Below are 25,092 nucleotides of genomic sequence, written 5' to 3'. Positions count from 1 at the left end.
CTATTTTCATTTTGAGAGGAGCTCAACAAGGCAGAGAGGGACGTGTTTTTTTTCTCTTTTGCTTTATTTGTTTTGTTTTGTTTCTACTTACAACAAAAAACTTATTTATTTTATTTCTAATTACTTATGTATTTTACTTTAATTATTTTATTTTTATTTATTTTATTGCTGCCATTTTTATTTATTTTACTGCTGCTATTTTTACTTAATTTATTCAGGTTTATTTATTGTAGTTACTATAGTTTATTTTATTTTATTTTATTAAGGTTTATTTAGTTTTATTTATTTTATTAAGGTTTATTTATTTTATAAATATAAAAAAAGAACATCGATGCGCTTATAGAGAAAATTAAACCTAAATTCACGGTAAATTTCAATTTACTGTGAATTTAGGTGAAATTCCCTATATAAGGGCATCTATTTTCACTTTAAGAGAAGCTCAACAAGGCATAGAGGGACGGGCTTATAAACTGGTGTGAGCGCCCTTCGGTTGGCGAGGTGGGACTAAACACTGGCCGCAACTAGGACCAGCCCTTTAGTCCCGGTTTGTGGTATGAACCGGGACTAAAGGGTGGTGGGCCAGGAGCGTGGCCCATTGGTCCCGGTTTGTCCCACCAACCAGGACCAAAGGGTCCGAACGAACCGGGACCAATGCCCCCACGAGGCCCGGCAGGCCCCTGGCCGCACGAACCGGGACAAATGCTCACATTAGTCCCGGTTCGTGACTGAACCGGGTCTAATGTGAAAACTGCCCTGTGACCTAAGCCCTGTTTTCTACTAGTGCCACCATGTATATATCATATGATGAGGTGGCTATCCAGCGCCCTGTGGGCAGTGGTTCCTGTTCGTCTCCTGCATCGTCGTCCATACCGTCAATGTCTTCAGAGTCGAAATCGAGCATGTCGGTTAAATCGTCGACAGTAGCTATTAAGTGGGTGGTGGGTGGGGAGCGAATTTCTTCGTCGTCCGCATCCCATTCTAGCCGGACATAGTTCGGCCAAGGTTCTCCTGACAAGGAGAGAGACCTTAATGAATTTAGCACATCGCTAAAAGGCGAGTGCTGAAAGATATCCGTGGACGTAAACTCCATGATCGGTGCCCAATCGGATTCGATAGGCACGGACGCAGGCGGCTCGGAACCCGTGGTCGGGGACGAGTCCAATGGTTAGGCAACACGGCTCCCATAGGAGGTGAAGTCAGTATTCGGCTCTATCGCCACTGAGAGTGCGGCCCCCGTGGCGGGGTCTATCCACCCGTCCTCCGATGGCGCAATTTGTTCCGGATTAATGGCCGGAGTAGTTGCAGGTGTGATCACCCGAACACTGTCCGACGGCAGAGTTAAGTCATGCCCGTCGTGATTGTGCAGCGCACCTGACATGGGTTCGAATCCGTCGAAGATCAAGTCTCCGCGAATGTCGGCAGTATAGTTCAAGTTTCCAAATCTTGCCTGATGGCCAGGGGTGTAGCTTTCGATCTGCTCCAGATAGCCAAGCGAATTGGCCCGCAGTACGAAGATGCCGAATACGAAGATCTGTCCGGGGAGGAAAACCTCACCCTGGATCACATCGTTGCTGATGATTGAAGGAGCCATCAAGCCTTATGGTGAAGGCACAACGGAATTCTCAATGAAAGCACCAATGTCGGTGTCAAAACTGGCGGATCTCGGGTAGGGGGTCCTGAACTTTGCGTCTAAGGCGGATGGTAACAGGAGGCGGGGGACACGATGTTTACCCAGGTTCGGGCCCTCTCGATGGAGGTAATACCCTACTTCCTGCTTGATTGATCTTGATGATATGAGTATTACAAGAGTTGATCTACCACGAGATCATAGAGGCTAAAACCCTAGAAGCTGGCCTATGGTATGATTGTTGTTGTCCTACGGACTAAACCCTCCGGTTTATATAGACATCGGAGGGGGCTAGGGTTACACAGAGTCAGTTACAAGGGTGGAGATCTACATATCCGTATTGCCAAGCTTGCCTTCCACGCCAAGGAGAGTCCCATCCGGACACGGGACGAAGTCTTCAATCTTGTATCTTCATAGTCCAACAGTCCGGCCAAAGGATATAGTCCGGTTGTCTGAGGACCCCCTAATCCAGGACTCCCTCAGGCACTACCTCAGTGTAGGAGGAGCAGGAGTGTCCGCGGTGGCGGGCGATGATGGTGGTCGAGGAACGGCGGCAGCGGCGGACGAAGGGGGGTGTGGGGGAGAGTGAGAGGTGTTGGGGAACGCAATATTTCAGAAAATTCCTACGATCACGCAAGATCTATCTAGGAGATTCATAGCAACGAGAGGGGAGAGTGTGTCCACATACCCTTGTAGACTGAAAGCGGAAGCGTTTCGTAATGCGGTTGATGTAGTCGAACGTCTTCGCGATCCAACCGATCCAAACACCGAACGTACGGCACCTCCGCGTTCAGCACACGTTCAGCTTGATGACATCCCTCGATCTCTTGATCCAGTTGAGGACGAGGGAGAGTTCCGTCAGTACGACAGCGTGGCAACGGTGATGATGAAGTTACCGGCGCAGGGCTTCGCCTAAGCACTACGACGATATGACCGAGGTGTGTAACTGTGGAGGTGGGCACCGCACACGGCTAAGAGAAGACTTGGTGTACCTTTGGGGTGCCCCCCTCCCACATATATAAAGGAGGGGAGGAGGAGGAGGCCGGCAAAGGGCGGCGCGCGCCATGGGGAATCCAACTAGGATTCCCAATCCTAGTTGGAGTCCCCTTCTTTCCAAGAGAGGGACAAAGAGGGAAGGAGGAAGAGGGGAGAAGGAACGAGGGGAGAAGGAAAGAGGGTGCGCCGCCCCCTCCCTAGTACAATTCGGAATGGCCATGGGGGGAGGGGGGCACGGCCTCCCTTGTGGCCCTCCTCTCCTTTCCACTAAGGCCCATGAACTTCCCGGGTGGGGTTCCGGTAACCCCCGGTACTCCGAAACTTATCCGAAACGACCTGAACCATTACGGTGTCTGAATGTAGCCTTCCAATATACGAATCTTTATGTCTCGACCATTTCGAGACTTCTCGTCATGTCCGTGATCTCATCCGGGAATCCGAACAAACTTCGGTTCATCAAAACACAAAACTCGTAATACAAATCGTCACTGAACGTTAAGCGTGTGGACCCTACGGGTTCGAGAACTATGTAGACATGACCGAGACACATCTCCGGTCAATAACCAATAGCGGAACCTGGATGCTCATATTGGCTCCTACATATTCTACGAAGATTTTTATCGGTCAAACCGCATAACAACATACGTTGTTCCCTTTGTCATCGGTATGTTACTTGCCCGAGATTCCATCGTTGGTATCATCATACCTAGTTCAATCTCGTTACTGGCAAGTCTCTTTACTCGTTCCGTAATGCATCATCTCGTGACTAACTCATTAGACACATTGCTTGCAAGGCTCATAGTGATGTGCATTACCGAGAGGTCCCAGAGATACCTCTCCGAAAGAGGGAGAGACAAATCCCAATTTCGATCTATGCCAACTCAACAAACACCACCGGAGATGACTGTAGAGCATCTTTATAATCACCCGGTTACATTGTGACGTTTGATAGCACACATGGTGTTCCTCCGGTATTCGGGAGTTGCGTAATCTCATAGTCATAGGAACATGTATAAGTCATGAAGAAAGCAATAGCAATAAAAGTAAACGATCATTATGCTAAGCTAACGGATGGGTCTTGTCCATCACATCATTCTCTAATGATGTGATCCCGTTCAGCAAATGACAACACATGTCTATGGTCAGGAAACTTAACCATCTTTGATTAACGAGCTACTCTAGTAGAGGCATACTAGGGACACTTTGTTTGTCTATGTATTCACACATGTACTAAGTTTTCGGTTAATACAATTCTAGCATGAATAATAAACATTTATCATGATATAAGGAAATATAAAAAAACTTTATTATTGGCTCTAGGGCACATTTCCTTCAGTCTCCGACTTGCACTAGAGTCAATAATCTAGATTACAAAGTAATGATTCTAACACCCATGGAGTCTTGGTGTTGATCATGTTTTGCTCGTGAGAGAGGCTTAGTCAACGGATCTGCTACATTCAGATCCGTATGTATCTTGCAAATATCTATGTGTCCTTCCTTGACTTGATCACGGATGGAATTGAAGTGTCTCTTGATGTGTTTGGTTCTCTTGTGAAATCTGGATTCCTTCGCCAAGGCAATTGCTCCAGTATTGTCACAAAAGATTTTCATTGGACCCGATGCACTAGGTATGAGACCTAGATCGGATATGAACACCTTCATCCAGACTCCTTCATTTGTTGCTTCTGAAGCAACTATGTACTCCGCTTCACACGTAGATCCCGCCACGATGCTCTGCTTGGAACTGCACCAACTGACAGCTCCACCATTCAATATAAATACATATCTGGTTTGTGACTTAGAGTCATCCGGATCAGTGTCAAAGCTTGCATCGACGTAACCATTTACGACAAGCTCTTTGTCACCTCCATAAACAAGAAACATATCCTTAGTCCTTTTCAGGTATTTCAGGATGTTCTGGACCACTGTCCAGTGATCCACTCCTGGATTACTTTGGTACCTCTCCCTGCTAAACTAATAGCAAGGCACACATCAGGTCTGGTACACAGCATTGCTTACATGATATAACCTATGGCTGAGGCATGGGGAATGACTTTTATTTTCTCTCTGTCTTCTGTAGTGGTCGGGCATTGATTCTGACTCAACTTCACACCTTGTAACACAGGCAAGAACCCTTTCTTTGACTGATCCATTTTGAACTTCTTCAAAAATTTATCAAGGTATGTGCTTTGTGAAAGTCCAATTAAGCGTCTTGATCTATCTCTATAGATCTTGATGCCCAATATATAAGCAGCTTCACCGAGGTCTTTCATTGAAAAATTCTTATTCAAGTATCCTTTTATGCTATTCAGAAATTCAGTATCATTTCCGATCAACAATATGTCATCCACATATAATATCAGAAATGCTACAGAGCTCCCACTCACTTTCTTGTAAATACAGGCTTCTCCAAAAGTCTGTATAAAACCATATGCTTTGATCACACTATCAAAGCGTATATTCCAACTCCAAGAGGCTTGCAACAGTCCATAAATGGATCGCTGGAGCATGCACACTTTGTTAGCACCTTTTGGATCGACAAAACCTTCTGGTTGCATCATATATACCTCTTCTTTAAGATATCAAAGGAATGCAGTTTTGACATCCATTTGCCAAATTTCATAATCATAAAATGCGTCAATTGCTAACATGATTTGGACAGACTTAAGCATCGCTACGGGTGAGAAGGTCTCATCGTAGTCAACTCCTTGAACTTGTCGAAAACCTTTCGCAACAAGTCGAGCTTCGTGGACAGTAAGATTACCGTCAGCGTCAGTCTTCTTCTTGAAGATCCATTTATTCTCTATGGCTTGACGATCATCGGGCAAGTCAACCAAAGTCCACACTTTGTTCTCCTACATGGATCCCATCTCAGATTTCATGGCCTCAAGCCATTTCGCGTAATCTGGGCTCATCATCGCTTCCTCATAGTTCGTAGGTTCGTCATGGTCAAGTAACATGACCTCCAGAACAGGATTACCATACCACTCTGGTGCGGATCTTACTCTAGTTGACCTACGAGGTTCGGTAGTAACTTGATCAGAATTTTCATGATCATCATCATTAGCTTCCTCACTAATTGGTGTAGGAATCACTGGAACCGATTTCTGTGATGAACTACTTTCCAATTCAGGAGAAGGTACAATTACCTCATCAAGTTCTACTTTCCTACCACTCACTTCTTTCGAGAGAAACTCCTTCTCTTGAAAGGATCCATTCTTAGCAACGAATATCTTGCCTTCGGATCTGTGATAGAAGGTGTACCCAACAGTCTCCTTTGGGTATCCTATGAAGACACACTATTGCAGGATGCTGCTAACGTGACACTACGATTAGAGACCCTTCGAGAAACTGTGTGCGATGCCATAATCGCAAATGGTGCTGTATGAAAACCGTCAGAAATGTGTAAAACGTTTGCAATGACGGATGCATCAAAAACGGTTCAGGTTTTAGTTGCGTGTGCGATGAAGGGCATACGGTTCAGTTCAACGAACTGTTTGCGATGAGGAGGAACAAAATAAACGGGTAGCCAGATGAAGGCGTGTGCGATACACATCGTACGGTTCACTTGGATGAACTGTTTGTGATTAGGCAACACAAAAGAAACGGTCAGCCAGATCAAAGGTGTGTGCGATATACGACATGCGGTTCACTCGGATGAACTGTTTGCGTTGAGACATGAGAACAGAAACGGTTCAACTTACCAAGATGTGTGTGATACGCGCCAAACAGGTCTGTAATCAGAAATGTGTCTGAAGACCGATAAGAACACAGACGGTTGCTGCTCATAAGACGTGTGTGTTGTGAGCAAACGATTGCTGGTATACAATTGTGAGTGATTGATGAAAACATCACCGACGGGTTCCATTTTTTAGTCCATGTGCGATGTGATTTTCTTTGTCCGCACACCATCTACGTTCTGTCTACAGAGCCTCAACATATATACTTAAAAAGACAGCATTGCATAACCAAATTAAGCATACAATTACACAAGTGACTACACACACAACATTTGCACACACGAAAGTAAGCAATTACATGCATACTAAAGTAGGAGAAATGAGGATCTAATCATCTACTTATTGTTGCAACGGCGCTTGCCATTGCTCTGCTTCCGGCTGGATCCCTGGCCGTTTTGGGGAAGGAGGGACTTCCTCATGTCAACGATCCGCCGGTACATGTCGTAGCTCGTGTACGCCTCCTTGGGCGCGTACACGACGTGAGCTTTGTCGAGTTTCTCCATCCAGGCCGAGTGCTAGGCACGCTTGTCCTTGTTGACGAATCCTTCATGTCTCTGTAGTAGGGGTCGATGATGGCCTCGGCGAGGTGAACCAGTGAGTCCTTCTCATGCTCCTTGCTTCCCCAGATCTTGTATTGGCCCTGGATGTCGAAAAGATTCTGGTAGGCGATGCCCGAACTCTCGGGCGCCTTTACATCGTTGGTGATGTCCACGGTAGCGAACATGTAGTGGGGGCTGTTGACAAACCTGGCGAAACGCTTGCAAGGCCTTGTGGCCAGGCAGTAGTGGTAGACGAGGACGTGGTGGCACACGCACATCTGGGCGACGGTGACCTTGGGACGAGAGCCGGCACGAGCGCGGGTGTACTCGAGGTCGAACACGACCACCTTGTACTTCTCCTCGGCAAGCAACAACTCCGTGATGTGGATGGAGTGCTCCGCCCAGACCGGGTCCATGAACCTTCTGTGGGTGTCCACCACGGCACGCATGGTCAACTGCTGCTCGTCGTCGGCAGCCGCTCGGAGCGCCATTGGAGCCGCGCAGGATACCCTCTAAGAATTTCTCGTGGTGAGTGTGCTTCTTGCAATGGTGGGGCGCGATCGAAAGGTTAAAGAGACACAGGGGTAGGTTAAATGGCCGCTGTAATAATAAATAGGGGCCGGCCGGCCTGTAATCGTCACATCTTGTCACGGCGTTCATAGCGGAGGATTCCAGAATCCACTGCACGCTTGACAACACCGCACCCCAGGCGTGGACCCTCGAGTGCAATAATTAATTCTACGCTCTACAGTGCACACGGTGGAAGAAACCAACTATGTGCAATAATGTCGAAGATCGCAGTCGAGTTAGCTATATAGATCATGTGCTGTGAGATCGACAAGGTAAACTGATTCGAGAATGGTTAATAAAATCTAAGACCACTGCATATTAAGGTCGAAGTAGTGCTAGCAATATACGAGTCTCATATGATGCCATTTCAACGATGGTACCACAAAAGCTCGAAATGTTACAAGGTTCAAATTCCAGAGTTATATGGCTCAAATTCGAAGATTACAAGGTTCAAACTGATATTAGAAATGAAATTCAGCTCATCAACTGCAAACGCTCGCGCTGATGCGCAGAACATGGATATCAGAGAGGTTCAAACTAATATCACCGCTTCTAAGTCTGGCTTCGAAACATCACAATTTTTGCAAAGGGGTCAGCCACTGAGAAGTCATGTATGGGGTTGACCCGATGACTTCCGATTACTCTGTCATCTGAAGTTCCAAAATGAAATTCAGCATTTTTGGAGCCTACTCCATTCTGCCGCAGGCGACGGCGCTGATCAACAGACCATTCATTTTTTCGAAATAAATGTAGGGCAAACCTCATTTCCTGCAGTACCCTTGCTCTAAGAACAAAGAACCTGGCGAATATAATCTCCGGTAAGGTCCCTAGGTAGGAGTTCAAAGTAATTTCTGAGAGATGCAGATCTAGGCATTCGACGTGATTGTTATATTGTATCGCATTATCCACCACTTGGCCTAATCTTATCTGCAAAAGAAGAAAACGTGTTAGTGCCTACATGCAATTTTGAAAATTACTACATGACTGGCTATTTGGTTTGCAGGATTTGTAAAGTGCACTAACATGCCATCTTCGGTCTGACATGATTAACATGGGCATTTGATTACATTCTAGAAAAATGTAGCCTTCTTCACAAGAGGTTGGAGTGGATGAAAAGTTCCCTAAGAAAACTAGTACAGATGAATCCAAAGGAGAAATGCTTATTGATTGTAACCATATGGATCAACCAACCTATGGGGGGGGATGTATGTACTGAAATCCTCCAAAAGAACCTGCAGAATTTGTAGTACATTGTCATTGTAAACTTGGAAAAAGGTTTCACAAACTGAACTCCCTTATGGTTAACATTTAACAGGAAAGGAACATCACCTCGATATATAGCTTCTCCTGGCATGGAAAGCATCTCAGGAAACTGACAACTTGCTCCAGGTCGGGCCCGATAGATTCTAGTGCCAAGACCTTCACTGTGCGGTGTTTCGGGGTCAAGCTTGTCGGAATCATTTTCTGAATGACAGACGAACAAATATCTTCAAAATTAGAAATAATGTTAATTTGTAGAAGGAGAGGTAGAAGGCGGCTGTTGTACCTGAACGGGTGTGGATCCAATAACAAGTTCGGGGTATTTGTCAAATGAGTAGCCCACCACTGTCAATTTCGGCACAGAAATGACATTGATTCTTGTTGGACCTTCTTGATCAACTACAAGTAATCTCTCGAGTGCAGGTGTGTCCTGGATGACCATACCAAGGTCCACCTTTTGTGATGTCTTCCTGCCGCACCAGCAACACACATAAATAGTCCGGAGAGTCATGGAGGTGATGTGGAAGGTACTCAACCCATTGATCGCCTGAAGACGAAGGTACTCGAGCGCAGTACAGCCACGGAGCAGGCGCTCCATGTCACCCTTTGAGAAGCAAACGACGACGAGCTCGAGGTGCTTCAGTCGCGGTAGAATAAGAGCGGGCGCGTCATTAAGGGGCGGGAAATGGCAGTTCCTGAACTTGGCGACGCGCAGCGTGGGCACGAGGTGGAGTGCGGACGTTGGCAGCGACCGCAGATGGCCATCATCAAAAGTGAGCTCCTCGAGCTGATCTAGGGCGGGGGATCGGAACCAGTCGTCAAGCTTGGCTCGGTCCTTGCCGTTGGAACGGAACTTTCCCATTCTAAAGCCTTTGTTTGGGCCAAGGTGACTGCCGAGGATCTTGGAGAACGCATCCAAGCTTTTGCGATAGCCATGGCAGAGCTCGTGGGTGTTGATGAGGTCGAGAGGGCTGGAGTTCCATAGGGGGCGCCACCGCCGGGAAAGGAGGGTTGTCCGTGCCCCATATTTGATTGGGAGGAGGGAGATGATGACTCTCAACATATCATCGGGGAGGCTGCTGATTAAGTCTAGGCCTGCTAGAGTCGCTTGCAGTTCTAGCTCGCCCCGCCTCCGCTTGTTGGCAGCCCCGTTCTCCACCTCCGGAGTCTCCTTGCCAGCGGCGCTTTCTGATAGAAATGGGAGTACAGGGAATATTTAGTTAAAACAGGGCAATAGAAAAGTGTATTGGTAACTAGAAGTTATTAGGTAGGAATATAGTAAGATAAGCGAATAACAATTGGTTTCTTAAATACCACACAATTCATTTGACATTGCTGGGTAAGCCAACATATGCAGATAGTTGAAAAGAAAACTTACTTCGAACAAAGTCTGGATGGATGATTTTGTCGGGGAAGTTAGCATATATCTCATGACCAGGCCCTTCTATGTGTAGTGCAATTTTAGTGCCAGCTTTCAGTACATAAAAATTTGCAATTTCATTCCAAAAGCCAGTGCCATAACAGGAGTTACCACGTTCATCAAGTCTTACAGTAGCAACGATTGTAAATCCATGGTTTGTGCGCAGTATGACATTCGTGGAGCCTTGATGTATGTAAAGGAAAAAATTCTGCACTACATAATCTGTTGCATAGCGAGGGATGTCCTGCAGAAAATGGTAGGGTTGTTAAAGAAAATATGGTAACATGCAAATATGGGCCCAAATTGAAAGAACTGTACAACAGTTCAAATCAAAGGACAAAAGTCTATAATTAAACAGACTAGTCGTAAACCCGTGCGTCTGCACGGGCTAGCTTATTATAAAGAGATGTATGTAGGTTGAATATCTGCTAACATTTGATACATGCAATATTTGTTTGAAATAAAACATAAACTTATTCAATAATGATTTCCTACAACTAATAGCATGCAACAATGCATATTGTTTCATGGGTGATACAAAGGATCTATTTCTCAATCAATTCCGATTGGGACAATTTACAAATAAGTAGGTATAATAAATTATGCTACACTGATACTAAAGTTGCATACCTTGCTCTAAATAGAAAAGAAAAATGCCATCACAAAATATGTACTATCTTTCCCTTGTTTAAATGGTGGTAGTCAATTTGTGTGCTTGGGAAATATACAGTAATATAGCATGCATGATATGTGTACCAACCCTCAATGCCTCCTTTGAGCTTGATTTAAAAAAGGAGTAAAAGCGCATTCTAAAGCTTGAGAACCAAACATATTTTTTTGTATGTTAACAGAAAGATAAATGAGTGCATCATTTTTTAGTTCGACGCATTAATCTTTTTGTGTAACCTGATAATGAAAACATTTGATAATCCAATGTTGGTGTGAAGATTTACACGTATGAATAAAGTTCGGATTTTTCTCAAATTTGAGAGTGTGGTTAGATTGTTTTTTGCTATTTCAGTTCTGGGAGCAAAAGACGAAATAATGTCGTTTGCAATCAATATGGTGATACAACATTTGTATGAAACATAATAAAGAAAAAGTAATAGGCGTTCATGTATTAAAAAAATTGGCACTGGTGTGTTTCTGCTGCCTAATTGACACCATGCATCATATTCTGCGTATGGGTAACAAAATTGCAAGAATGGAAAAATTCTGATCATGCCTAACTTATTTGTATGTATAGTATATATTATAAGAAAACGCTATAGAACTTTATAAAAAATACATAAAAATTCCCAAATCTGGACATATATTACATTATATATTATCCAGTACATATAAAGAGAAGTACTCAAATATAATATTGGAAGTTGCTAGTGTGTGCATATTTATAATATTCGTTCTATTTTCTCTCCTATCTCTACAAAATATTAGTCAGAAACAAAATAGGAAACTTAGAACGCAAGACATGTTCTACTTCTAATGAATACAGTACATGCTTTGGACGATCTGATGGATACCGTATTTAAGAAATAGCAGTCTAACAAACCATCTGTACGGAAAACTGCACATAGCTATGAGGCATGCATTCTACAGAGATATAAACTTACATAAATTGAGGAGCGTCGAGTACAGCCATAAGTGTCAAACACATCAACAGACTTGGATTATGCCATCGCGGGCACAAAACACTGTTGTTGTTGCTACTTTTTCCATGGTAAAAGGGCATCAATCCCGCCCGCAATCTTGGACATCCCATAAATTGGACTTTGCTTCTACAACATGTATCTGTCGGTAGGAAGCTAGATGTGCGAGAGAAAAACTTGCAAAGAAATGGATTAACATATAGCATCTTCTATAAAAAATCTGCACGCAACACAAGAGCCACGGTGACATAATCACTATACGATTACTTGGAGTGTATAATATGCAATGTGTTATATATATCATAAATTCGCTAACTTTAACATTGCTCGGAAGGATATGTCATTAGCTTCCTTTTCACCTGTAAATCAACACAAAAATCAGAAGAAAAAAACATAGCTATATTTCTATAAATATTATCTCAGCCATGTTGCAAATGTTTATTCTGTTGCTCTAGAAGGAGTAACATACATGAGACAAACTCTTTTTCCCAAGGGTTAGAAGAACAATACGCATCCATGCCAACGGCAGCCACCCATGTGCACCGTCTCCAATCGGGAAATCATGTGTGCGTCCCATATCCACTGCAACGCTGCCCCGTAGAATACACACGGCTCGGCTGGAGCAGGTGCGCCTACTGGAACATCATGCACACCGAGCAGGTGGCCTACTCCGAGTCTCCGGCATGGTGCAAGTCAAGCAAGCGACTCGTCATGTCGTTGATAGCAAGTCAAGTTGTTGTGGCGTGCTACAACAAAATAGCACCGACTTCAAAATATGCTACTAACGTGCTATATCGTGCTATATCGTGCTATTAGCGAGACGTTATACGCTGATATATTTAGCGAGGCAATTCTTAATATGCTATAGCGTGCTATTAGCGACGCTAGTGCGCTATTTTTTTCAGTGATTCTGAGTGTATTGTTATTGCAGCCATGCTGATCTTCCCCATGCAACACAGTTTTATTGCCTTTATCAATATGTATGAGACATTGAGACTTGAGACATCTTCAAGACAGTACCTTGCCTCTTCCTCCCATGATCCCATCATCCTTTGCGATTGGGTCTGCGTCAGGTTTTGCCTATGAATAGGAATAGGATGAGCATAGACAACCGGTGGCTTCTCAGGAGAGCTGTGCAGCTATGGCGAGCTGGCCGAGGTGAAGAGCCTAACAAACAGCTTTAAGGAACAATGGAAGAAGATACTGAATGACAGTTTCATGGATGTTAGTAAGATCGTGAGGCGGACAGGTAGCAGGTATAGCACAGCCATGGAGAGGACCTATAAAACCGTAGAACATGCGCTGGTCCTCCCATGGACAGGTAGAACACGTCTCCGTCTCCTAGCCGGCTCGGACAGTCGGACTAGGACTCAGTCACCTGATAGGTTTACGTATAGGCTAGCTATACTAGTATATATATCTAACCACCCCTTCTAATCTTTGTACCGTGAGTTAAAATAAAACGCAAGGCTCGATACGAGCCTTTGGCAATACTTGGCCAGCCTCCTCGTGTGCGTACGTGTGTGTAGTGCAGGCCGGCCGGATCAATCAGCCGGTTGCTGTTTACGTGGGTGTTCGGCGTAGGAGTTCGTGTACGAGTGCAACTCACCGGGCTACGTAGCTAGCTGTGCTAGTTTCGATCGATCCGGACGGATCGAGCCAGCTTGGGGCAAAACTAAGACTGTCGGCAAGTTCTTCGTCGTCGTTCGTCGTCGGTCGTTTGCGTGTCGTCGGAAAGTACTCGACGTGCACGGTCTGGGCCAACAATTGGTATCTAGAGCAAGGTTGATCTTCTAGTAACGGAAGATCATGTCGGACGATGAGAAGACCAAGCAGCTGGCGGAGTACTCCGGTGCGGCTAAAGTAATTGCTGCTCCGGCGAGTTCACAGTACCCACGGTTTGATCGTGAGAACTTTGGAGTCTGGAAGGCCCTCATGGAGTGTGGTCTCCGCGCCAACGAGCTATGGGGCACAGTCGATCCAGGAGGCGACGCGTACAAGAAGGAGGGAGCCGAGCACCGGAAGGATCGACAGGCGGCTTCGGCGATTTATTCGGTGATGCCGATGGATGTCCTTCAACACCTGATCACCAAAGCAACGGCGAAGGAGGTGTGGGATACGCTGAAACTCATGTTCGAGGGACACACCCGCGTCAAGCAAGCCAATCTCCAAACTCTCCTACGGAACTATGAGACTTTGATCATGGGCGATGATGAGTCCATGGATGCGTTCGCTTCGCGGGTAGTTACTCTCGTCAATCGGATTCGTGCGCTTGGAGAAAACCTAACGGAGGCCTCGGTTGTCCGGCGGTTCTTGCGTGCGGCCCCTCCCTGGTACCTGCAAATTGTCACGGCGATCGAGCAGTGCGTCGATCTCGCGACTCTCTCCATCGACGATCTTGTCGGACGATACAAGGCTCACGATGAGAGGATGCGGTACAGTCTTGGGGATGGAAAGAACGACGAGCTTGTGATGCTCACAAAGGCGCAGTGAGACGCCCTAGAAAAGCGAGTCGGGTCCACCAGCAGCAGCAAGAAGAAAGGGAAGCAGCGCTCGGCGAGAAATAACTTCGCTGACTCGGACGACGAGGATGCGCCTGCACCACCGAGGAGGAAATTTGACATCAGAAAAGTGAGGTGTCATAAATGTGGCCTCCTCGGTCACTTCAAGGCTGACTGCGAGGAAGCACCGAAACAACGGGCGCTCGTGGCCGAGGAAGGAGATGATGGGGATATGATGCCGATGTGCGAGCTAGTGGACGAGGAGGATTCAGATGATCTTGGTCAGCTGGACACGGGTCCGGTGAGTGCATCCGCGCCAGTAACCTCAGGCGAAGTTGTGGCACCAGAAGACCATGACACAAGGTGTGATGATGTGATCACCCCAGTAAGTCGAGGCATAGACGTGGCGCCAGAAGTACACAACACAAGATGTGATGGAGGGGCCATGCCAGCAGAACGCGACATGCGGCCAGCTGTACTAGGACAAGATGAACGGGACGCTATGTTGGACGGTGCCATGGCGAGGCCTGTGAACGCCGCGTCAGAGGATAGCATGGCGAGTCCAGACGGTAGCAGCGTTGGGTGCATCGCAACGAGTGGCAAGCCAGGCAGTCCGCACGAGCAGGCATGAGTCGAGGCACGTCGTCGCGTACGGGGCTGGTCCAGCTTCGCTCGCTAGTGCCCGCGGCCTAGTAGACGGACCGGTTGATGGCGGCACATGCGGCAGGCCAGCTCCAGCACACTTTCCACTACAAAACTCATCATCACGTGGAGGCCCAGCAGTTTTGGTGCTTGAAAAGCTTTCATTGGAATCGTTGGCTGATCTCTTTGGTGCTCCTGCGTGTGGTTCTAGAGGCTCTCCAGAGAACAGTTTGCAAGGGCTCAAATCGCCAGCAACAGGGAATTTGGCAGTTCCAGAAGCAAGTGTGTCTTCTACAGTAGCACGAGAACGACATGTGTTGGACATCCTTCAGAGGAAGCGCCTCAAATTAATTCGGTGAAGATGACGAGTAAAGGGCAACGATGTTTGCACATCAAGGAACCGGGAAAATTTGAAGACGCGGTTATGGAAGAGTGTTGGCGTCGTGCTATAAAAGGAGAGTTGAGGTCGATCTATGACAACAATGCATCGGAGCTCGTGGATCTTCCCAACAACCATGAAGCCATAAAGCTCAAGTGGGAATTTAAGGTCAAGAGAGATGTTGAAGGGTCCGTAAAGCACAAAGCAAGGCTAGTAGTCAAAGAGTACGTGCAAGAGGAAGGTGTGGACTTCGAAGAAGTGTTCGTTCCCATTGAAAGGATGGAATCGGTGAGACTACTCATCGCTCTCGCGGTTCAGCAATCATGGAAGATACATCACTTGGATGTAAAATCCGCATTTTTGAATGGCGAGTTAGAAGGAGATGTGTATGTGAACCAGTCACCAGGATTCATCAAAGAGGGAGATGAACACAAGGTACTGAAGTTACACAAAGTCTTGTACGGGCTACGGCAAGGCTCTCAGGTGTGGAACATCAAACTTGATCAGACGATGATTTCGCTTGAATTTGAGAAAGCCCCACTAGAGCATGCAATGTACAAGAGAGGTGAAGGAAGGGGTCGTCTACTAGTTGGCATCTACGTCGACGACCTATTAATTACCGGAGCAGATGAAGAGTTGATTGCAAAGTTCAAGCTACAGATGGAAGGGCTTTTCAAGATGGATGATCTTGGTCTTTTGAGCTACTACCCCGGGATAGAGGTACATCAAAAGACGGAAGGGATCACACTATGCCGGGAGGCATACGCAAGGAAGGTACTTGAAAGTCGTGTAATGAAATATTGCAATCGAATTGACGCTCCAATGGAACCTCGTCTTGAGCTGAGCAAGAAGAGTAAAGCAACTGCGGCATGTCACGGTGTGTCACTAGCGAGGCTACATAGTGATCTCATAGATCGAGATCCGGAACAAATTGTGCTCAATGTTGATAGTGAGACCTTTCTACCCGAGGATCCAGTGCGGCGTGAAAGGAGCAAGCATATTGATACGATGTATCATTACACAAAGGATTGCGTGGAAGAAGGTAGGATGAAGGTCAACTACGTTCGCACTGATGATCAACTGGCGGATATGCTAACCAAGACTTTGGACCGAGAGAAGTTCTTGAAGATGCGAAGAAGGATCGGCGTCGGAGCTGTGACGTGACGACATCGTGTTTAGGGGGGTGATTGTTGGAGTTAAACACGTCTCCGTCTCCTAGCCGGCTCGGACTAGGACTCAGTCACCTGATAGGTTTACATATAGGCTAGCTATACTAGTATATATATGTCACCACCCCTTGTAATCTTTGTACCGTGAGTTAAAATAAAACACAAGGCTCGATACGAGCCTTTGGCAATACTTGGCCAGCCTCCTCGTGTGCGTACGTGTGTGTAGTGCAGGCCGGCCGGATCAATCAGCCGGTTGCTGTGTACGTGCGTGTTCGGCGTAGGAGTTCGTGTACGAGTGCAACTCACTGGGCTACGTAGCTAGCTGTGCTAGTTTCGATCCATCCGGATGGATCGAGCCGGCTTGGGGCAGAAACCAAGACTGTCGGCAAGTACTTCGTCGTCGTTCGTCGTCGGTCATTTGCGTGTCGTCGGAAAGTACTCGACGCGCACGGTCTGGACCAACAGACAGGTAGGAGGTATAGCACAGCCATGGAGAGGACCTATAAAACCGTAGAACATGCGCTGGTCCATTCTTAATGAAGTGTGCTCTCCAACTCAAAAAAATGTAACGTACTCAGCGAGGAGAGCTCTTTTTAGCGTAAAAACAGGAGCGCAGGCCTATACATCCTTGGCTTACCAAAGCGTACGCAGGGATGACTTCTCTTTTTCCGCAGAATTAAGAATGTTATGAAGTGCGGATTAACGTGGAATTTGTAGGAAATCTCTAATTAGATCTCAACCCATAAGTTAGATGCCCTAATCAACCATGATATTCCTAGTTTCTTCAGAGCTTATAAATATGCAAAAGACATCTGAGTTTTCAGAGCAAGCATAGCAATTGCCCATGTGGATTCATATTCATATTATTTATATCTAACAAAACATTATGACAGGATAGCCTTGAGGACAAACCTGAAACCTGAAATATCACAGAAAAGCAGGTAATGCGAAAATGACTAATCTCCTCAGCAACGATGCATGATATTCCATCAGCAACTTGTTTCCTTGGTCTGCATCTAAAATTTCCCACTGTACTATAACAGGTCAGTTGTAGGTAGAAGTGTATGTAATGAGCAGAATGTAATTCAAGAATTATTGGAAACAGAAAATGAACTGCACATACAAATATCCAATTCCAGCAGGCCCCATGATGATCGATGTACAATGTTGGTCCAAGCTCTCGAATCAGAAGTGCGCCTCTTCTACCTATGCCCTTTCGCAAGGGATATCTCGCCCCTTAGCTGCCTTCAATACCCAAATCTGATGCCTAGGATTTCAAATCTTATGAGTTCCATGCCGTCTTCGTGGAACATATATGGAATAAACTCATTAGAATGATATCGAATCAAGCCCTTGATCCACCCCAGATTGCTTCTCTAATTGGGTAAAACCTCCAATTGTGCAATCGGTCCCTTGGAGAGACGTAGAGTTTTATCTCCTGTAAACCCAGCGTTCTTGTTTAGCGACTGGCCTTTCCATTTTTAACTTGTGCTTCTAGGGCTCCAGATACTTTCTGCCCTTAATCGAGAATGCAGCAGCAGAGCTTCTATCAGTTAGAGTCAAAATAAAAATATCCAGAAAAAACCATGCAAAAGTATAGAGAAGCCTAGTCATATAAACACTAATAGTCGAGTTGTCGAGGTCATGTGTCATTTTCAAGGCTCATGTGGTTGCTATTGGAAGTGCATTATGTATCATAGCTACTAATTAATCATTATTTATTGCAGAGTGCTCTGCAAACTAAGAAGGGGGGCTGCATGGTGGACTCCTCCGAAGTCCAGTTTATATCCAAAGTGAGCAATGTAGCTAAAACATTGTCACTTTCAATAGCACTTGTTTATGGAATCAGCAGCTAGCTTGTGATTGTAGCTCAATATTCTAATTAAACCAGGGTGTAACAGAAAAGGACATTCGGTCCCACTGAAATTGGAATACTATCAAAGAGTGCTCTCTGTCTCAACTAAAATTACTAATCAGTAACAAAATATTGCAAACAGTATAAATAGAAGACAGATTATGTTATATGCCGACACTGAGGAGAAAAACAAATGATTAGATGTTAGAAACAAAGATAGTGGCATGGTTAACTGTCACAGGGAAAATTATATTTTTATTACATATTACCATCACTAATCTGTAGCCTTGTTGATGTACAAAACGGAAACAATGTAATGAAGATTTGTATAGCTCATGTACACCATGCAGCCTTAATTTCTGGATGGGAACAGTTCTGAATTCTGATTAAGGAATAGCGCACAACAGCCAAATCCTCTGCATGAGAAACATTAACTAATTTCTTTGTCAAAAAAATATTAATTAGCTCAGGTAAAACCGAAAGTGGCCATGTAAGGAATCAAGGAATACATCCCAACTGAAAGAATTTTGTGGTGCGCCAACTGAGGAGATGCAGATCACACCCACTTTCCTAGTTCCATTCCTTCGGCTCATAATCCAGTGAAGAGTATTATTGCCCATAGACCTAAAAATTGTTTTATTTTAGAGCAGGGGAATTTAGGATAAGCATTACTTACCTTCATAGTGGATACATGAGGTAGTGCGTCCACCCCGCAACCTCTCCGACGATGACGGTCCCTTAATCTTCTTCAACCATCGGCCCGTACACAATCTGTTCTGGTGCATCTAACATCTTGCCGCTGACAATTGATTCAGTCTTCTGAAAAAACATGGTGTTAGTTGAAACCGAGGGGATTTAAAGATTGGAAAGGAAACAGTTCTGGGTGGATAATGGGAGAAATTTCATGGTGCATCTAACATCTTGCCACTGACAATTGATTCACTGTTCTGAAAAAACATGGCGTTAGTTGAAACCGAGGGGATTTAAAGATTGAAAACGAAACAGATCTGGGAGGATAATGGGAGAAATTTCATGGAGACTGGAGAGGAGACAGATCGGGGGAGGGTATTAGGAGAAATTTCATCAAGATTTCAATTGTGGAGTGGAATTTTGAGTCGTCAATGGCATAGGAGGAGAACACGTTGAGGCGGCTGAACGACGCCAGAGATCGCTCCAGAACCACGACGATGTGGACGTAGGAAGGAAGAGGCAAAGCTCAGGCATTTTTTATTTTCTGTCAGAAGTCATTGAAAGAGTTCGGCCAAAGAGACCTAGGCTTGCACGCAAGGATACCATGCGATTTTTGTTTCTTAGGTTAGACATGAGTTGGGCGTGCAAGGATGACATGAGATTTTTTTTCTTAGGTTAGACATGATTTTTTTCATCCAAGGGCTATGGATAGCTAACGTGGGAGCTCCTTCTTTTTTTAGGATACGTGGGAGCTCGTTCAATTAGTAAATCTTGACTGCAATAACTCGGTCCCACGAAAGATGAGCGGCTCCTAATTTTTAATTAACGTGGTAATTTTTTGGGAGTCTGTAATTAGTATAGGTATAGATAGATAGATAGATAGATAGATAGATAGATAGATAGATAGATATAGATAGATAGATAGGGTAAACATGATGTTATGGAAATATGATAGTAATGAAAAAACAATATATCATTAATTTGACTAATATAGAAAGAAGAGGGGGAAAAATCCCCTTTAACGTATATGGTGCGTGTGGCATCTTTTATCCAAATGTAGCAATATTTAGAATATGTTCAGGGAAGTAGGCCATGCCAACCGATTTAGGGTGAGATTGAACATACCACGTTCGTCCTCAAGTTATCTGGTACGATGAGATGGAATCTCTGGCGGCGGTCGCCAAGTCCTGAAGTATCGACGCACGGTATATTCTATGAATGAAAGAAAACCCTCAAATCAGCTCGAATAAAAATGAATTCATGGCGATTTCCGCCGGGTGATTAAAGGAGACAGATGAACTGGGATAAGAGATGAGATAATATCTCGTTAAATTAGTTACCTTGTCGTCCATGAGAAGAACCCTCAGTACGGTAGATTCCCCAACCGAGCGGAGCTGGGTCTACTGCGAGTAGCGTCGAGAAAGTCGATGGCGATAGGCGGCGGCAAGCGGAAGTGGCGAAATGGGGTGGGCTTTGCCGGCAGCCTGGCGGCGGCGGCAGGCGTCGAGCTAAGTGTTTACCGCCGCGATAGGCGGTGCCATGGCATAGACGCGGAGGAGCTTGTGCAGGTGTGAATGGGGAACGTACATGAGGGGCCGATGTGGGTGGCGGGCGGGGTGAGGGTTTTTGTGACGTGGGGATGATGAGGTTTTTTTTTCTTTTTTGAATTGGGTGGTGAGGGTTTTCTGTCCCACAAAGAATTTTGGGGGCGACGGTTTGCTAGAGCGAACCGTGTGTGATTGACGCAGCAGGCAAAATGATAGTCATTGCACACGGTTCCAGTTTTGGGAACCGTGTGTGATTGACGTACTACCTCCGTCCTGGCTTATTGGTCCCCCGTCGTAATTTTTACCAAAATTCGGCAAAATATGTGACTTTTTTTGCGAAATCGGCGAAATATTTAACATACTCAGACATAGATAATAAGCGTACACGTATATAAGCATCGTTCAACCATAAGTACATAGTTCAACTATCATTAAGCATATTACAGCATACATAGTTCGATCCATCCCACATCTCATCTCACATGCGGCCGGCACGATCCTGAAGCTTCTCCAGGTACTTGGCGTACGCGCCGTGCGCCACCCTGCGAGAATACTTCTGCTTGAAGAAGCCAACGGCCCGTCCTATTGCATGCGCAAGAACACTTAGATACGCGTCATGAATCTTGTGGTTGCAAAATGGGCATCTATAGCCGTCGTTCCAGGTCCTAATACGCATTCCCGCATAAAGCTCCCTCAGGATTCGCCTCTTGTACCTCCTCTGGGCATCTTCATCCTCGCTGTCCACATCGTCAAACAACACTTATACATATAGTAAAACAAATTTGGCATCAAATCACTGATTACATGCCATGAAGTAGGATTAGGAATTTATGGCTATTTATTTATACATAAGCACAGTCGTCTATGTACAGACCAATCTTGAAGAAAATAATGGCACAAACATACATAGGTCATTCAAAATCAATTGTCAAGTCCTGGCTATGAATTATTAGCACGAACACTAACCCTAGTCGGATTACTAGCAGAAATCATTTGCACAGATGAAACAACTAATCACTTATGACCTGTACCATTCAAACAATCAATACACTATACGGATCTAATGAAACTTACTCAGATTTCATGGATTCAACATAACCACAGGATTTCTATTGCAAACGGTGGGAGGCAGGAGTAACCAAAGAAACCCTATGATCTATTGGACACATAAATGGGTATAGATGACTAACCAGCTGTCCGTCGTCGTCGGAGTCGTCGCCGGAGTGGTCGTCGGAGTTGGTGTGGAACTCCGCCTCTCGCTATGGAAGCTCGACGCCGTCGACGACGTCAGGGTGGAGCGATAACTCGCCGGCGGTAACGGCAACCTCTGTCTCCATATCCACGCCATGCTCCGGTGCTTTAGCAGCCCCGGCATCGCCACTCCCTCCGATGGGTCGCTTGGGCGGCATCCTCATACACTGATGGCTTTGAGGGACTGATAGCGGCGTCGAGGATGCAAGCGGAGAGAGAGGATTGTGTGTGCGTAGCGAGAATGGGGGTGTGGCCGCTCGGGCGCACCATTAATATGGAGTAGTGGGAGTTGTGGGAGAGAGGCGGGCGGCGGTCAAACCGATGGCTCGCCTCCCGGTGAGCCTGCGCACCGGACTGCTGGCACGCCTCCCTATGACACTATGCAGCGAGCACGCCTCCGTCAATTCACACACCTGCACACACGCCCTCCCCGTCTGCCTACGCGGCATCCCGTCAACTCACGCCTGCTCTCACGTCACACGGCTCGCGTGGCGGCACGTATATTGTTTTTCTATTTGGATGATTAATGCTGCCGCTTTATTGCTTAGCCGAAGCATGGTACGTATCCATTGTTGGTCTAACGCTCACGGTTCGAATAAATAATCCGTTTGGAATATTGGTTCCCAATTATTAATAATCTCCCGTCTATAATTAGATAAAGATTACATCGAAACTGGTCTCAAATTTGACAAAAAAGTACAATGCCACTTTGTATTGGTGTCCATATGACAACACAATAAGTTTCATGAACATCAAATAAGTTTTGGATGTACTAGAATTTAAAAATCAAGATTCTCAATATTTGAAATTTGTTGCAAGGGGAGCAAACATGCACCTAGTGAGACACATGTGTTTTTGCAATCCATTTAGGTGTACTATCACGTGTGCATGTAGCTCAAAATTGATTTTTGCACATTATACCCATAGAAAATCAATCAATCAATATACTAAAATGTCTTAATGATCTCTGTGAATTTTTTGAAATTAAAACGTCCCTCCTTTGGTAACATGTATGTTCACCGCGGGATAATTAATTTAACATGCATCGTAGTTGCGGTGCATTCGCGGTGTGTGTGGGTGTGTGTGTCTGGGGTGGCGAGTGGTTCGCAGTGCACTACGATTTGTGACCACCGTGTGGGTTGGCCGTTTTGTTAGGCAGGCTGGTGCCACATCAGAGTCGTGAAATCATTATTTAAAACATTACACAACCCTTTCATACATAAATGTTTTGACTACATGCAGTCGATGGTTGTCCTACACAACACTCGATACTCGCGTGTGATGCTTTCTGTTGGCCCGCGAGGTCATCGTCCATCACTTTGACGAACAGCCGGCAGTGAGGTTAATTTGACCAGCAAGGTATAATCTTTTTTGTTTGTGTTATGGTGCTATATAGTACGCGTCGAAGAGATGGGAGGGGACTAGCATATATACTATACATATGCGTCCGTGAACAAGTACACCTCACTCAGTGTCGGGACTTTTTGGTTACCGAGGCACGTGCCACATCAAAATTGTGAAATTGGTTATTCAAACATCACACAACACCTTTTTGGGCCACATGCATATATATCCTAGCTAGGACACTCACGTGTGACGCTTCCATCCGTGAGCCCACGAGGCCATTGTCGATGCATGCATGCATGCATCACTTTGGCCTACATCGGGAGAAGTTAATTAATTTCACCATCGATGAGGATTCTTTTGGGTTGTACATATATTATGGCAGGAGCATATAGTGAAGAGGGGGGAAGGGGACCATCATATGTAGTACGCTTGATATGAACCTCGCTCTGTGTGGGTGCGTGGTTTACAGTTTTTGAGGCATGTGGTACATCAAAGTTGTGCATTTTGGGTATTCAACATATATATGTTCGGCCCACATGCAAAGCGGCGGTGGTTGTCCTCTCGCACCCACTTAAGAGGTTATCAGCGATATCGATGCTTTCCATCTGTGGGCCCGCTTGGTCCATCACTTCTTTTTGCCTGACAACAAGAGAAGTTAATTTGACCTAGGAGGGGATTATTATTTTTGCTCTGGGATGACATGCATGATACACTTTCAGCACACACATATGCATGTGTACGCATGAATCCCTCCCATCTAGTCGAAGTGGCTAGCACAACGACACCATCATGAATCGATCTCGCACTGTGTGGGGAGCTAGTGTACGATTTTTGACACACGCGCCAGATCAATGTTGTGTATTCAAACATGCATGCATGCACGCATCACCTCCATACATATGCATGTAGTGGTTGCCTTCGAAGGATACACTCCCTCGCGTGGTTATCGGTGACAAGCCTATATATTCGTGGGCACGCGTGGACATCCATGATCACCTTGACCAACAACAAGATAGGTTACCATGGCGGATTCTTCATTTGGAAAGTGTTATCGTAGTATAGGTCATGGTGAGATTCAGACCCAATTAAGTTTGAGCGCATATACTATGCACGCATGCATGCATATATGAATCCCCGTCGTTGGCTTGAAGTGTGGTGTAACATACATATGCATCGTCAACCTAACCCTCACTCAGTGCGGGGATTTCTAGTTCGAAATCACGGTGCGACATCAAAGTTGTTCATTGTTACTCAAAAACACACCTCTCCATACATATGTTGGGGCCACACGCATGCAGTGGTTGTCTTTGGGGACTAGCTACTCGCGTGATTATTGGCGAGCTAGCCCATCTCCGGGGTCGCATGGAGGGACATCACTTTGACCAACAACAAGAGAGAGGTTGTACGGCCAAGGTGGATTATTCTTGGGCCGTTTTACGATCCATCTTGGTGAGATATATGCATCTCTGGTCCGCCGACTAAAAGTGTGTGTGTCTGTGGGGGGGGGGGGGTTGCTACATCGCACTTTGCTAGGTGAACCTCAGTTGGGGGCCATGCATTCATAGCTTAATTAGGATTCCCTTCATGGCGACACGAGAGGGGTGGGGGGCTGCTAGCTACTTCGCACTTTGCTAGGTGAACCTCGGTTGGGGGGGGGGAGGAGGCATGCTCATAGCTTAGGATTCCCTTCGTGCCGACACAAGGGGCGGGGGGCTGCTAGCTACTTCACACTTTGCTAGGTGATCCTCGGTTGAGGGGGGGGGCATGTGCATTCATAGCTTAGGATTCCCTTCGTGCCGGCATGTGGGAGGGGTGGCTACTAGCTACTTCGCACTTTGCTAGGGTGAACCTCAGTTGGGGGGGGGGGAGGGCATGCATTCATAGCTTAGCTAGGATTCCCTTCGTGCCGA

At 45.7% G+C, this 25,092-nt stretch overlaps 1 long non-coding RNA gene across 2 annotated transcripts; it reads right to left on the bottom strand.

The window, feature by feature from the left end:
* Nucleotides 1-10,335: 10,335 nt before the first annotated feature.
* On the bottom strand, nt 10,336-19,578 carry LOC123143473 (uncharacterized). Of its 2 annotated transcripts, none has more exons than XR_006470854.1 (3): nt 18,617-19,578; nt 11,766-18,005; nt 10,336-10,396 (listed from the first exon to the last, which is right to left on the bottom strand). It is a non-coding gene; the product is annotated as an uncharacterized lncRNA (long non-coding RNA). The 2 variants fall into 2 exon arrangements; XR_006470853.1 differs by having other exon boundaries at nt 19,024-19,578.
* Nucleotides 19,579-25,092: the final 5,514 nt, after the last annotated feature.

Source organism: Triticum aestivum, chromosome 6D (genome assembly GCF_018294505.1).
Source record: "Triticum aestivum cultivar Chinese Spring chromosome 6D, IWGSC CS RefSeq v2.1, whole genome shotgun sequence".
In the NCBI taxonomy this organism is placed as follows: Eukaryota; Viridiplantae; Streptophyta; class Magnoliopsida; order Poales; family Poaceae; genus Triticum; species Triticum aestivum.
Note: the sequence above shows the minus strand (reverse complement) of the source record. Positions and strands in the feature narration are given on the sequence as shown.